The sequence below is a fragment of the Pongo pygmaeus genome, chromosome 5 (assembly GCF_028885625.2).
Source record: "Pongo pygmaeus isolate AG05252 chromosome 5, NHGRI_mPonPyg2-v2.0_pri, whole genome shotgun sequence".
Lineage (NCBI taxonomy): Eukaryota > Metazoa > Chordata > Mammalia > Primates > Hominidae > Pongo > Pongo pygmaeus.
Genome location: NC_072378.2, coordinates 164,478,084 through 164,494,512, shown reverse-complemented (window position 1 = coordinate 164,494,512; position 16,429 = coordinate 164,478,084). Strand labels below are relative to the sequence as shown.

The 16,429-nt window shown below is 38.1% G+C and overlaps 1 long non-coding RNA gene across 1 annotated transcript in view; it reads right to left on the bottom strand.

Moving 5' to 3' along the window:
- Nucleotides 1-1,759: 1,759 nt before the first annotated feature.
- The window catches only part of LOC129039358 (uncharacterized), a 51,789-nt gene continuing 37,119 nt past the window's right edge, over nt 1,760-16,429 (bottom strand). The window contains exons 5-6 of the long non-coding RNA XR_008503312.2: nt 6,665-6,778; nt 1,760-5,120 (exon numbers count right to left, since the gene is read on the bottom strand). This is a non-coding gene — a long non-coding RNA (uncharacterized LOC129039358). The remainder of the gene's footprint in view (nt 5,121-6,664; nt 6,779-16,429) is intronic.

Here is a 16,429-nt window from a genome sequence, read left to right as displayed (position 1 = left end):
TCTTGGGATATAATTGACAATTTTTGTACCTATTTAAAATGGACAACTCGGCCAGGCATAGTGGTTCATGCCTGTAATCCCCGCACTTTGGGAGGCCAAGACGGGTGGATCACCTGAGGTCAGGAGTTCAAGACCAGTCTGGCCAACATAGTGAATCCCTTTCTCTAATAAAAATACAAAAATTAGCTGGGCATGGTGGCGGGTGCCTGTAATCCCAGCTACTCGGGAGGCTGATGCAGAAGAATCACCTGAGCCTGGGAGGTGGAGGTTGCAGTGAGCTGAGATCGCATCACTGCACTCCAGCCTGGGTGACAGAGTAAAACTCCATCTAAAAATGACATAAAATAAAATAAGACAACTTGATAAGCTGTGATGTGTATACATCCATGGAGCCATCAGCACAATCAAGCTAGTGAACATCCCCGCAGCTCCCAAAGTTTCCTCATGCTCATTTATAATTCTTCCCTTTCTGCCCTCCTCTCACTCCATCCCAGGCAACCACTGATCTGCTTTTTCTAACAACACATTCTAGAATTTTACACCACGAAATCACATAATATGGCTTCTTTTTCTCTGGTATCTTTCACTTAGCATAATTGTTTTGAGATTCACTTACATTGCATAATCAATAGTGCACTGACTTTCTTGTTGAAAAATTATTCCATTGTGTGAATATACCACAATTTTTCATCCATTCATCACTTGAAGGGCATTTGATTGTTTCCAGTTTTGGCTGTTACTAAGAAAGTTACTAAATATTTGTGTACAAGTTTTTGTAAAAAAACATATGTTTTCATTTCTGTTGGATATACACCAAGGAGAAGAATGGTTGAATACAGTTGATTTTTATCTTCTGAAGAAACTGCCCAAGTGTTTTCCAGAGTTGAATAATTTTACATTCCCAATAGCAGTGTATAAAATTTCCAGTTTCTCCATAACCTCACCAATAGTTGGTATAATCAGTCTTTTTAATTTTAGCCTCTCTAACAGGTGTGTAGTGACTTCACATTGCGGTACTAATTTCATTTCGTTAATGACTAACAATGTTGAACATTATGCTGTTGTAGAGTGGAGTGTGTTCTATAAATGTGAACCAGGTCATGTTGATTGATTGTGCTATTCATCTCTACTGTATCTTTGTTGATTTTCTGTGAACTTGTTATATTAACTCTAAGAAATGGCTATTACAATTTTTTACTGTAACTGTGGAATTTCAATTTCTTCTTGCAGTTCTTTTAGTTTTCAGTTTATATATATATTTTTTTCTTGTTTTTTTTTTTGAGACGTAGTCTCACTCTGTCACACAGGCTGGAGTGCAGTGGCGTGATCTTGGCTCACTGAACCCTCCACCTCCTGGGTTCAAGTGATTCTCCTGCCTCAGCCTCCCAAGTAGCTGGGATTACAGGTGCACACCACCATGCCTGGCTAATTTTTGTATTTTTTAGTAGAGGTGGGATTTCACCATGTTGGCCAGGCTGGTATCAAACTCCTGACCTCAGGATCTGCCCACCTCGGCCTCCCAAAGTGCTGGGATTGCAGGTGTGAGCCACCGCACCTGGCCCCAGTTCATATATTTTTAAAGCTCCATTTTCAAGGCCATAAACACTTATAATTTTAAGTCCTTTTGACCAATTGTTCCCCTTATCATTATAAAATTACCTTCTTTATCTTGGACAATTTTTTAAAATATTCGTGATATTAATATAGACATTGAAGCTTTCTTTTGAACAGTCTTAGCATGGGATATCTTTTTGCATACTTATGTATTTAAACCTATTTGTGCCTTTAAGTTTAAAGTGTGTTTCTTGTAGACAACATATAATTGGGCCTTGCTTTTCTAGCCAATTTGACAATCTCTGCCTTTTAATTGAGGTATTTAAACTATTTGTAGTTAATGTGATTATTGATATGATTAGGTTTTAATTGATAATTTTTCATTTATTTCTTATTTGTTACATTTGCTCTTTATTGTCCTTTCCCTTGTTTTCTGCCTTCTTTTGAATTGAGTCTTTTTTATGATTACATTTTGTCTTGTTGGCTCTTCAGCTATAACTCTTTGTGGTATTATTTTGGTGGTTGCTTTAGGATTTATAGTAAATATCTTTATCACCATCTACTTTCAAGTAGTATTGTACCATTTCATGTATAAAAACTTACGAGTTATATATTTCTATTTCTCCCCTCCCCGACTTTTTTTTTTTTTTTTTTTTGAGATGGAGTCTCACTCTGTCGCCAGGCTGGAGAGTGCAGTGGCACAATCTCCGCTCACTGCAACCTCTGCCTCCACAGTTCAAGCAATTCTCCTGCCTCAGCCCCCTAAGTAGCTGGGACTACAGGTGCTTGACACCACGCTCAGCTAATTTTTTTGCATTTTCAGTAGAGATGGGGGCAGGGGTTGTTTCACCATGTTAGCCAGGATGGTCTCAATCTCCTGACCTCATGATCCATCCACCTCAGCCTCCCAAAGTGCTGGGATTACAGACGTGAGCCACCATGCCTGGCCCCCTCCCTGACTTTATGCTATTGTTTTAATAAATTTTACTTTTTTATGTGGTAGACCCCACAATGCATTATTATTTGTGTTTAAACTGTTAAATATCTTTAAAAGAGATACTACTAATAAAAATTCTTATACAACTATCCATGTTTTTACCATTTTCTGTGCTCTTCATGGATCCAGATTCCCATCTGGTATCATTTTCCTTCTACCTTGAAGCTCTTCCTTTAAATTTCTTGTAGTATGGGTTGGCTGGTGGTAAATTCTTTCAGGTGCTGTATGTCCGAAAATATCTTTATCTCACCTTTGTTTTTGAAAGCTCTTTCTGCTGGCTTCAGGGTTTTTTTTTCTTTTAGTACTTTAAAGTTGCTCCTCCACTGTTTTGTCATTTGCATTGTTTCCAATGAGAAATCTGCTCCCACCCTATCTTTGTTCTTCTGTAAATATCATGTCTTTTTTTTCTGGCTGCTTCTAAGGTTTTATTTTTATCATTGGATTTAAGCCATTTTTATTTATTTATTTATTACTTTGATAGGTGTTGGGGGAACAGGTGGTGTTTGGTTATGTGGATAAGTTCTTTAGTGGTGATTTCTGAGATTTTGGTGCACCTGTCACCCAAGCAGTGTCCACTGTACCCGATGTGTAGTCTTTTATCCCTTACCCACCTCCCACTCTTTTCCCCAAGTCCCCAAAGTCCACTGTATCATTCTTATGCCTTTGTCTTCATAGCTTAGCTCCCACTTTTAAGCAAGAAGACATGATGTTTGCTTTCTCATTCCTGAGTTACTTCACTTAGAATAATGGTCTCCAATTCCATTCAGTTCACTGCAAATGCCATATTTTGTTCCTTTTTATGGCTGAATAGTATTCCATGGTGTGTGTGTGTGTATATATATATATATACAACACATTTTCTTTATCAGCTCATTGACTGATGGACATTTGGGCTGGTTCCATATTTTTGCAATTGTAACTTGTGCTGCTATAAATATGCACGTGTAATTATCTTTTTCATATAATGACTTATTTTCCTCTGGGTATATACCCAGTAGTGGGATTGCGGGATCAAATGGTAGATCTATTTTTAGTTCTTAAGGAATCTCCACACTGTTTTCCATAGTGGTTGTACTAGTTTACAATCCACCAACAGTGTAAAAGTGTTCCCTTTTCACCACATCCCTTTTCAGCCATTCCCTTTTCACCACGAAAAATAACATCTATTATTTTATTTTTTAATTATGGCCATTCTTGCAGGGGTAAAGTGGTATCGCATTGTGGTTTGGATTTTCATTTCCCTAGTAATTATGTTGAGCATTTTTTCATATGTTTCTTGGCCATTTGTATATCTTCTTTTGAGAACTGTGTATTCATGTCCTTAGCCCACCTTTTTGATGGGATTGTTTGTTTTTTTCTTGCTGATTTGTTTGACTTCCTTATAGATTCTGGATGGCTTTGGTGTAGTTTTCTTCATTTTTTACTTGGGGTTGATGATTTTTGCATCTGCATGTTTATAGTTTTCATCATGATTGACTATTATTCCTTTAAATATTTTTTTCTGTTCTCCTACTCCTTTAAGGGCTACAATTAAATATCTATTATGTCATTTGAAGTTCACTCACAGCTCACTGATGCTCTTTTCATTTTAATATTTTCCTTGTGTTTTATTTTCTACAGTTATTATTATGTCTTCAAGCACATTAAAATGTACTTCTGCAGTATGTAAACCATTGTTCGTCTCATCCAGTATGCTTTCATTGCAGACACTGTTTCTATCTTTATAAAAATTCAATTTGGGTTTTTTTTCTATGTCTTCCATGTTTCTACTTAACTTTTTGAAAATATGGAATAATGTTATAATAACTTTTTAATGTATTTTTTCTTCTAATTCTAACATCTGGGTCACTTCCGGGTCAGTTTTAACTATATGTGCATTCTCCCACATGGATCATGGTTTCCCGCTTCTTTCTATGTCTGGTAGTCTTTGCTTAGATGCCTGACATTGAAAAGTTTATCTTTTTCAGTGTGGGACATTTCTGTATTCTTCTAAACATTCTTGAATTTTGTTCTGTAATGCAGTTAAATTTTTTATGAACAACTTGATTTTTTTCAGTCTTTCATTTATGATTTGTTAGGCATGTCTAGAGCAGTGCTCTGTCTAGGGCCAGTCATTCCTTGCAACAGAGATAAGACCTTCCTAAGTACTCTACCCAATACCCTGTGGGTTGAGTTTTCTAGCATGGTTTATTGAAACAGTCAAAGTCCCCAGTCCTGTATGAGCATTCAGTACTATCACCTCTAATCTTTTCAAATGGCTCTTTTCCTAGCTCCAAGTGGTTTCCTCGTACATCTGTGTTGATCTGTATATGCTTTGTTGAATAATTAAGGGGAACCTTCTATAAATCTTCAGGGTTCTCTCACGTCATATCTTTATATACTCTGGTACTCTGTACTCCAGATGCTTTGGTCCTCCTTGATTCTTTGTTCAATCTCCTTAACTTAGAGAGTCTTCTGAGCTTCTCCTCCCTGTGCTACACCTGAAAATGTCCTCAAAACAATAAGCTGAGCTGTTATAGGACTCATCTTGTTTTTTCTTTATCTCTCAAGGATCTCTGTGCTTGGTTGCCTGAAAAAAAAAAACAAAAAAAAACATTGCTTTGTTTATTTTGTTTTTGTTTGTTTGTTTTTTGATTGTTTCAAGCAGAAAAGCCAATCTAGTTCTGTTATTCCTAAAGAAGAATGATCTGTTAATATATAATTTAAGATTGATGTACACAGTAGGCAAAAATTTTGAAGCAAGATGTTTACTGAGTAAATGGTAGTTTGATGCTTTCTATTGAGTAGTTTTTTAGTCTTTCAGAAAGTTATTTGCAACTTTTATCTCCCTGGGCAAAAGTTTTCTGAAACAATAAAGCTATGTTAATGAAGACAATTTAATAGTAAAGTTGTGTTAAGGTAGATAGTAAGCTGTGGTGTGGGTATAGAGAAGCTTCTGTTTCTCAGTGTCCCCCTTGTTGTCATCCTAAACTGAAGGATAGACTATTAACAATGTCTAAGAGTATAATTGATCCATATCTTCACCACTATTTGAGGTTTCTAATTGCATATCACGTCCTGGGCATGGTTGTATAAACTTCCATGAAATGGAGGGGATAATGTTATAATCACTTTTTTAACGTATTTTTCCTGCTAATTCTAACATCTGGTTTTCCTGATCTTTTTGCTGGATGATTATTTGTTGGATCATTTTAAGGGCAGTGGCTACACAACAACATTTAAGTCTCTGGAGATCATACACCTGCACTCCGCAGGACAGACCAACACTAAGAGAAGGGTTGTGATGAGATTTGTAGTCTGCTTTTCAGCAAGGAGCTAAGAGTGACTTAAGTAAAGGAAGAGGGGAGATCCCATTCCCCATCTGAAGAGCTGGCAAAACCAAATACAGGGTTATTAACAAAATTAAGTAATGTTATGATTGATGTGTTTATTTTCCACACGTTCTTAATATTAAAGATTCCAGCAAGGTCTTCACCATATAAGTACAACATTCTTATTCTCTGACCTATTTCATTAACTTCCTCATAAAGCCTTTCTAGATCCTCGAGGGACTATGACCAATATCTTAAGTAACAGGGAATTCCATTTTATTGGGAATGGTTGCTAGTCTCTAAACCATGGCATTAAAGACTTTCCTTACTTTCTGGGCCTCTTGTAAAACATAAAGTTAAGATGAAAAGAGAAAATTTATTAGTTTTTATTAGTTATTAGTTTTTATTCTTAAATCAAGGTCCAGTTTTTCTCCTTAAGTTAAATCATCAAATGATCTACTCTCCCAGAAGAGAAATGAACGGATCAAAATGAATATTCAGTTCTGATCACCTATTCTGAAGACAAGCACCAGTTTACCAAAGTAGCAAGTTCCAATCCAGTTTCTGGGTAATAGTCAGTATGTTTTGTGCCATAAATCCAATGCCAGTCAATGGGGAGAATGATATATTTTTGGCAAAAACATTCTACAGGATTGTTAAATAGTGTTGGGATGTTTTAGTGCCGCTTAATAACAGTTCACTGCTAGGCAATAAATTTTTTAATATCTAAGTGAGTAGGTAATTCTAAAGCAAACTAAAAGTGATGTGTCTTACTTGTAAGATCCGTAAAAGGAATACCCACCTTGTACTCCTTAATTCTCTTCTATATTATATTTCTGTGAGAATTCAGTTATCAAAGCTAGCTCCCATGAAAGATCCCCAAGTATTGTTCTGGTGGTGACATGAACTTCTTTTTCTAGTATGACAAGATAAGGTTTGTTTAGATTTCTAGTTTTTGTTGTGTTTGACGACTAAAATAAAATCTCCTAATGGTTGAGTCATTTCATTAATTAGTTAGACCCATAAAATCAACTGATTAATTACAAGAAGTTGGACCTAAGGGAAACTGAATAGCTCCAAAGAAAAATGCATAAAAATCCAACAGTCAGTTTAGCTGTACGCTTTAGCCAGCTCACAAGTACGCTGTAGCCAGATGTGGTGCCCATACAAAGGAGTAAATAAGAATGCAAGGAACAATGTTAAGAACTGGGTCTTATGTGTAACATAGGTCAAGGTAGCCTTAAACTAACAAGAGAAGACCATAGCTACAAGAATAAAGAACAAAAGAATGCAAATTGAAGCATGAATATCTGTAGTCCCATTCTGGGGACCTTAGGTACAAGCTGTCCACATCTCATGTAGTCATTAACTTAGTTCAAAGTTCTTAGGTAGAAGCTGTCTCTTTCTGAAGATTATCTGTTTCTGGGGGGTTCTAAGAAGCTTCGACTTGAGATCTTTAATAAAGAAAGTCTTCTAGTGAGTTGAAGATAGTTTTTTGCTCTATAATTGAAAAACATGAATCCAATAATTGACCTCTTGGAATTTTACTACTGTGATAGTTGTTAATAGCCTTTGATAATATCCTTTCCATTGGGGCTTGGAAGCTGTCTTTCTCTGGTGTCTCTTTCAGAAGACCAGGTATTTGAGTTCTAAGTAACATAAAGATTGTTTAGAAGGACATGGAGAAAAGGCTGCTTGCACTTATTGATACAATGGGACATACTGCAAAAGTTCCAGCAATATTTGACCAGGTCTATTTGCAATTGTGTGGTGTCTAGGATTGGAAGTGGTATCACAGATATATGAGCCTATCTGTCACTAATCCATGTAGAATCAATGAGTCCTAGAAACAGCTGACCTTGTCACTAAAGCCAATGGTAATACCTTGGGTCCTACAATTTCTAGAATCCCTGAAAATTTTGTAATTTGAGTCTTAGAATTTTTCTTGTTCTTTCCTCCTTTCCTGGAGATTGGAAATGATGTAGACAGTAAAGTTTCTGAGTAAGGGCCTTGGCTTTGAGAAGCTCTTTGGTACCAGTCCCAATAAAGTGGAGTCCCTTGTTACTTAAGAGATTGGTCATAATCCCCAAGGTTAGGAACACAAAATCAAGTAATTTTGCTATTATGAGAGTTGTAGCATTTCAGCAAAGAAAGACATCAGTCCATCTTAAAAATATGCAGACAATTTTCAAGACATATCCAAAACCCAATGAAGAGGGTAGTTAAATGAAATCCACTTGGAGATAAGCAAACAGGTGCTGAGGGTTGGGCTCTTGCCCATGTTCCACCTTCACCCACTTTTACCATTTTAACAGTGTTCTGCTGGTCAGATGGAGACATGCAGCATAGACCCCGACGCACACACAACCTTAACAATTTTAGCAAAATTTCCCCATTGATGTTGACTGTGTTGGCCATTTTTCCTTCCTGCAGTGAGTAATTTTTTGCAAAAAGTTTTCTAAGCATCCATTTGAGGGTTTTTTGTTTTTTGTTTGTACTTTGGAGCTAATCTCTTGCATTCTATAATAATGTCTTTGAACCTTTCTAAAGATTTAGTCTCTTGGTGTACTATGAAGGTTAGGATCTCAATGCGGGGCTGCCTGTCTGCCATAATATAGCAGCCCTTTGTATCCATGGGTTCTTTCTCTGGAGAGTCAGCCAACTGGGGATGAATATATCAAGGAAAAGACACAAATGGTGGCATCTGTACTGAACATGTACAGACTTTTTTTCCTGTGATTATTCCCTAAACTACAGCACAACACCTATTTATATGGCATTGACATTATATTAGCGTATTATAAGTAATCTAAAGATGACTTAAAGGATATGATAGGGTGAGCAGAGGTTATATTCATGTTACACCATTTTATTTAAGGGACTTGAGTAGCTATGGATGTGGGTACTCATGGGGGTTCCAGAACCAATCCCCCGCCATCAGCCTTGAGCCTCCAGACTATTCCATTTTGTATGAACTTGATCTTCGTTTATAGTAGCCTTAGAGCACTCAAACATTCTTTTTGTTTGTTTGTTTTAGACGAAGTCTCGCTCTGTCCCAGGCTGCAGTGCAGTGGCAGGATCTCGGCTCACTGCAACCTCGGCCTCCCGGATTCAAGCTATTCTCCTACCTCAGCCTCCTGAGTAGCTGGGATTACAGGCGGGCGCCACCAAGCCTGGCTAATTTTTGTATTTTTAGTAGAGACCGGGTTTCACCATGTTGGCCAGGCTGGTCTCGAACTGCTGAACTCGTGATCCGCCCACCTCAGCCTCCCAAAGTGCTGGGATTATAGGCGTGAGCCACCAGGCCCGGCCTCAAACATTCTTTAATTTGCTGAACATTCTTAATTGGGGCTCCTACTGAAGTCAAAAGCTCTCTTTGTTTCCAAAGCACTCCAAGACCATGGACTTCCCTAAAAGCATAACTACTACTAGTGTACATATTAACTGTTTTTTATCTCTTCCTCCAGTCTGGGTAGATTTTGGCTCTGGTAAGGCATTTTTTATCCCGGGATGAAATGTGATTTGTTTCAGTTTAACTTACCTAATATTGTCCTGTTTCAGTCTTAATCCATGACCCATCAACAATCAGTTTGCATTTTTTAAAGGGGCTTCTAGTAAATTTATTAGGAGTATGGATAGTTCACAAGCAGAGGTTGGGGTTTCCCCTTTTTCGAGGTAATGGAAGAAGAGTAGTAGAATTTAAAAGATTCATGAATATTAAGTATATGAGGGGTAAAGTCATAGGATGTCATGGGAGGTAAGCCTACTTGCTAAGAAATGTCGTGAGTTTTTAATGAGCAACAAAGATTCTGCAACATGATTGACCAAAAAAAATCACAGGAGACCCCAACATCAAGTCAGCAAAGGCTCCACTAGCTTGGCTACTGCGGCTGTTGCTCATTGACTATATGCCCAGGTTTTTGCCACTGAGTCATAACAGCTCTTGGTCTTGATGATTTCCCAGGCTGAGTCAGAGCACAAAGGGCTTGTCTCTTACATAAAAAATATGCAGAGAGGATTAGGTGAGCAGAGTGGGAGTTGTTAAATGGCTAACTTGAACTCACAGAAAGAAAACTTGTTCATGTCTAGGCTTCTGGGAAGGATGTCTGGTCACCAAGAATTTGGTTAAGTCATAGAGTGGTGTGACAATTGCAGAAAAGTTAGGAACCCACTGTCTGCAGTAACAAGTGAGACCCAGAAACTTCTTCATTGTCTTTTAGTTACTGGCCCGGGCAAATTTTGAAGGCTCTGTAGTCTGTGCTAAGTAAGAGATTTATCTGCTTGGGATAAAGCATGCCCTAGATAATGAAGTTTGCTGTGACAAAATTGTAGCTTCTCTTTGGAAACCTGCTGCTCCTTCTGAACTAAAACAGTAAGTAGAGATGCAATCTGTCTTAAAGCTTACCTCATCTTTTGAACACAACAAAAGGTCACCTACATATTGGATAAGAATAGAATCACAGGGAAATTTAGAGTCCTTGAGGTCACAGTGAAGGAAAAGCAGGCAATGCCTTACTAATCCTTGGGGCATAACAAACTAAAGATTCCACTAATTTTCCCAGGAGAAAGCAAATATTTGCTATGTTGATATAAAGGAACATGAAAGAAAGCAAAACATAATACACAAATATAAAATATGCATTCTCAGGAGGCATCAAAGACAGAATTAGCATTTGAGTTTTGTTCTACAGGGAAGGAGGGACCGACTATTCTATTTATGGTCCTGAGGTCCTAAACAAACCTGCATCCCTGCCCAGTATTGTTATGTCTTGGTTTGTTTGTATTTGGTTTTGTTTCTGTTTGTTGTTGCTTGTATGGTTTTACTAGGAAGATAGGGGTGTTACGAGAATTGGTATAAGGTATAATGAGTTTTTTTTCTATTAGACCTTGACTATTAGCCTTGATCCTTCTTCAACTTCTGGTTTAAATGCAAATTGTACATGTTTGAGTAGAGGATCATTTCGCTTTTTTCCTTTAGTTTCTTAGCTCTTACAAGGCACTTTTTCTTTCAGTGCTCTGTTTACAGCCTCTACAAGTGTCTTTAACAAGAGTCTTATCAACTCAACCTTTTTTAAAAATGGAGATATAATTCATATAACATAAAACTCATTATTTAAGTGTACAAATTGTCATTTTTAATATATTCACTATGCTGTGTGACCATCACTACTATCTAATTCTACATTTCCATCACTCCAGAAAGAAACCCCTGACTTATTTGCAGTTAGTTCCAGTTCCTGTTTTTACCCCCATCCCCTGGCAACCATTCATCTCTTTCTGTCTGTATGGATTTCCATGTTCTGGATATATCATATACAGTCATGTATTGCTTAACAATGGGAATATGTTATGAGGAACATGTTGTTAGGCAGTTTTGTTGTTATGCAAACATCATAGAGTGTGCTTACACAACCCAGATAGTGTAGCCTACTATACACCTAGGCTACATGGTACAGCCTATTGCTCCTAGGCTACAAACCTGCGCAGCACATTACTGTACTGAATACTGTAGACCATTGTAACACAGTGGTATCTATATATCTAACCACAGTAAATGTAAAGAAAAATACAGTGTCATAATCTTATGGGACCACCGTTATACATCCAGCCTATTGTTGACCAAAATGTCGTTATGCAGCGCATGACTGTAAATGGAATCATAAAATATGTGGTCATTTGTGCCTGGCTTTGTTCATGCACCTTAATGTTTTCAGGGTTCAAGCACCTCTCAGCAAGCATCAGAACTCCATTTCTTTTTATGACTGGATAATATTCCATTGTAGGGATAAATGGATAAACCACATTTTGTTTATCCATTCATCAGATGATGGGCCTTTGGGTTGTTACCGCATTTTTGCTATTTTGAATAATGCTGCTATAAACATTTGTGTACAAGCTTTTGTGTGGACATGTTTTTAAATCTCTTGGATATATCTAGGAGTGAAATTTCTGGGTCATATGGTAATTCTGTTTAACTTTTTGAGGAACTGACAAACTTTTCCACAATGGCTGAACCGTTTTACGTTCCCACATAAATGGAGGAAGGTTTCCATTTCTCTACATCCTTACCAACACTTGTTATCATCTGATTATTATTATTATTACCATTGTTATTGGCAACTAAGTAGGTGTGACATGGTGTGTCACTGCAATTTTCATGAGCTCTTTTCATGAGCTTTTTGGCCATTTATATATCATGTTTGGAGAACTATCTACTCAAATCTTTTGCCCACTTTTAATTGGGTTATGTCTTTTTATACTTTAAATGTAAAGATTCTTTATAAGTTCTGAATACTAGATCCTGAGTACTGAATAATATAATTACAATAATTTTCTCAATCTGTGAGTTGCCTTTTCACCTTCTTTTTCATCAAATTCACCAAAAAAAGACACCCATGGTCTATAAGTCTTTTCCCCATGATGCAAGTTTGCTTCAGTCTTCAGATATTCTAGAAGCTAAGTTCTTTTAAAAAGTAGCAGTATAATATTTATTAGTCAAAGCAACAATAATTTTTCATGTGAAATGTCTATTGTCACCTAAGCATTGGAGTTAAAAGGAGGGTGAAAAGTGGTAAGAATTTATAATAAAAAATAATTTTGCATACTGAACAAATAGAAGGCATATTATTAGCCAATATAACTATAACAAACATAATAGACTCTTATAGTTCAGTTCATTAAATAGCCCTATGAGAGACTAAAGGAGTCTATTAACTTCCCCAATGCTAAATGAAAATTTCAAGATACAATTATTTTTGTGTCTAATGAACAACAATATGAAACCAGCCAAGCCCTACATGAGGCACTAAATTTTGTCCCATGGTTGGTCTTAAATAAGGACAACCAAAGCCTACAAATTGGGTTTAAAGGCCCAACTCAGAGATCAGAAATGTAGGGCCCTTGGGCATTGGCAGAAAGATGTGGACATTTGCTCCTGACAGAGTAAGTGCACCTCATTTTACATAGTAGCTTTGTTCCCCAAAAGTCATATGTAAATTATGCTGTTCTCAATCAAACCTGCTTCACATGTGCCAGAAATTTTGCTATTTAAAGATATATTACAGTAAATCTTTTTAAAGACAAAGAACCCTTTGTGAATAATAAGTGCTCTCCAGTTAATCTGTATTGTAAATGTGGATTTTTCAAGTAACCCATTTTCTTAAAATAGGGCACAGCCTGCAATGAAATGACAGCTGAACAATACAGATTATTCTGCAAAGATGAAAAACAAGGGATCAGCATGTACTAGGGTGTAGCTTCAGTTTCTTCATTTTGAGGAATGTGTTGCGTCTGGAAAGGATCCAGAGATGCACAGCTACAACGGCTAAGTGAGTGGAAACTAAGACCCTTGAGAAAATGTTGGAGGATTTAGCTTATTTAACTTGGAACAGAGAAAGCTAAGACCCAAGCTGCTCACTGTCTTCAGAAATACACAATGTGGGGAGAATATTTTACAGTGAAATAGAAAGTAAACAAAGAGAATATAAATTATGATTATGGCTACATAAGAACAAGCAAAAATATGAGCAAAGAATGCAAAGAAAATGCAATGATGAAAACAGTGGATACATTGGTGAAATTGTGGATAAAATGTGTTTCTGCTTAAAACTTTCTTTAACTTTATTATAATACTATAATGGAAGCTATAAATTATAATATAATTATATGTTATCATATAATAAGATTTATATATATATATATATATAATGTTACATATAATATATAAAATTTAGAGGGAAGTCAGCCTAAGTAAATACTCATAGGCAGCCATGGACAAGGTAATTAGCAGGAAAGGAGAAAGACCTTCTCCACTCCTTCCCAAATCATCTCCGTTCCCGACCCTTCTACTCCACCGCTTCCACCAATGTTGGCGTCAAGGATCCCAACATTTTCATTACTTCCCTGGTCTAGCTGGGGACATTTTGCACTTTCATTTACTGATTAATTCAGCAAAGATCAGTGGACCCCCTGCTCTATGCCAGACTCTGCTAACAACTAGAAATGCAATCAGACCAAAACGCACATCATATCACCACTGCCCTCACTGAACCTGTGATATTTAAAGAGATGATTATAACAAAGGATGACAAGTGTGGAGACAGCAGCAGAAGAGGATGCAGACAGAGAAATGAGAAGCGGAACTCAGCCCATGTATGTGGGATTCGGCAAGGCTTTCTCAGGGAAACAACATGAAGGCCGGGTAAGAGGACGTGCTGGGAGCCCCCAGGACCTGTGGGAGAACTGTAGGAATCTTCAGGGAACTGAGACTGAAATAGTGACAACCAGTGATGAGCTTGGGCAGGTGAGAAACTGCCAGACTGTGCAGGAAACGCTAAGTCATCCTAATGAGTCTGACATTTATCCTAATCCTCTTGGAGGGTTTTAACCAGGAGAATGACATGCTGAGGGTCACCTTTCAGAAAGATGAATCCAGACACCAAGTGGAGAACAGACTGGAGGACGGAAATGCAGGGTGAGGAGGTAACTCCAGCCAATGCAGCAAAGATGATCTCAGCAGTGGGACTGGACAGAAACAGGCAGATTTCAGAGTAACCACGTGGTAGGCAACTGCATTTGGAGTGTGGTTGACTGGGGAGAAGAGGGCAGGGACTCTGGAATGTCATATATTTTTATGGAATAAGCAAAGAGAATCAGAGAGGATGGTATGGGTGGTCCTGAAGTTCAGGAAGAGCTCACAACAACAAGTTTCTGGGTGGCAGGTGAGGGCAGGAAGGAAGTGCACTTTGAGATCCTGGGCCAGAAAGTATGAGTTTAGTAAGGGATAGGTATGGATGGGGCATTGTGGGAGCAAGCAGAGGAAACTGAATTCAAGCATCACCTCTGCAAGGAACTCCAGACCCATACTCAGGACTACTCCAAGGGAACAGCTTTTTCAGGCCGCACCAGCCTCGAGAAGGAAAAACAAGGGACCCAAGAGCAAGAGCCATCACGGTTCCGGGTTCACAGCCACCAAGGATGGACTTATAGGTAGAGTGGCCCTTCCTCTATCAAAGCCCACACATTCCCTCCGGTGATAATCAAAATGTCCCCACTGCATCCTGCAGAGCCACTTGTCATTTTATGAGCACCTGTGTAGCCAATGCCTACTCTGTGCAAGGGCCTGCAGATACAAAGATAAGTACAGCATAGTCCCTGTCCTTAAGGAGTCCCCCATCTAGAGAGAGTCCAGGCAAGCAGAGCAACAACCATGACAATGTGCAGAGTCCTGAGGTCAACACAGCACAAGGGCCATGGGTGCATGGGGCACAGGATCAGAAGGTCCCAGGCACTAAAATGCCCAAGCTAGGTCTTCAAGGTCAGTTTTGACAGTAGCTACATAAAGAAAAGGGAGGAAGAGTTCCTGGGCAAAAGATGCAGACTGTGCATGGAAGAGAGACTGGAATGACCACGGAGCTGGGAAGTCATCCCCTCGGCTAGAAGTTGGAGCATGAAGGAGCAGGGAGAGTTAGCAGATGAGATTGGAGACTGAAACCAAGGGCAGGGTGTGCAGTCCTGGGATTGCACACTCCGTTGTTAGAACTCTCTTCTATGTTAAGGAGAAACTGAAGGAGTTTTCCAGAAAGAAATAATTGGTTCAGGTGTGCATCATTCAGGTGTGCTGACACTGTCTACAGATGGTCAGACACAAAGACACTGGTCACCGTTATGGCATGTTTTTAAAATATGATAGAGGCCTTTTTAATTCTGGGAATGGTCAAGAGATATTATGAAATAGCTATTCCTAGACTTTTATTTTGTAACTACAGTCAGTGGGTAATGTGTGCACCTGTTTCAGAATTCTAAAAGTACAAGGTTGGAGTCAATGGAAAATAATCCCCGCTTCCCTGCCTAGACCCCCTGCCCCCCCACCCCACAGTTTCTTCAAGTTTCTTATGAAACACTTCAAATAGATAGTCTTTCTCTCTGTCTCTGTCTCTCTCTCTTTCTCTCCTTCTTTCCCTACACCCACCCCTCCAGAAACAAATATTTTCTTACACAGATGGTAACATACTAATCATACTGCTTTGTTGCCTTTTTCACACAATATTTCTTGGAGATCATTCACCATCAGTACATACAGAGCTGCTTCATTCTTTTTAGCAGATGCTTAATTTTCTCTTCTGTGGATATATCATAATTTATTTAACCAGTTTCCTATTTTCCTACTGATGGACTTCTAGTCTAATGACACTCTTTTGCTACCATAAAAAAGTGCTGCAATAAATATCTTTGCACATGTGTTGTTTTGCATAAGTATGAGAATGTGTGTGGGTAAATTCTTGGAAGTTGGAATTGATGAACTCTCAGTTCCTAGAAAGTTATGCATAGTTTTTAATTTTGACAAAATGTTACCTACTTGTTCTCTATAAAGATTGAAAAATGTATATTCACCAAAGCAATTAGTGCCTGTCTCTCTCTAAATCATTGCAAAACTCTTGAGATACGAACTTTTTGGGCATGGCAATTTGTAAGTAAAAAATGTTATCTTAGATTTAATTTGACTATGTCTTACTATGAGCGAGGTTGGATATCTTTTCCTGTGGTGAAGAGCCACGTGATCTTTTTC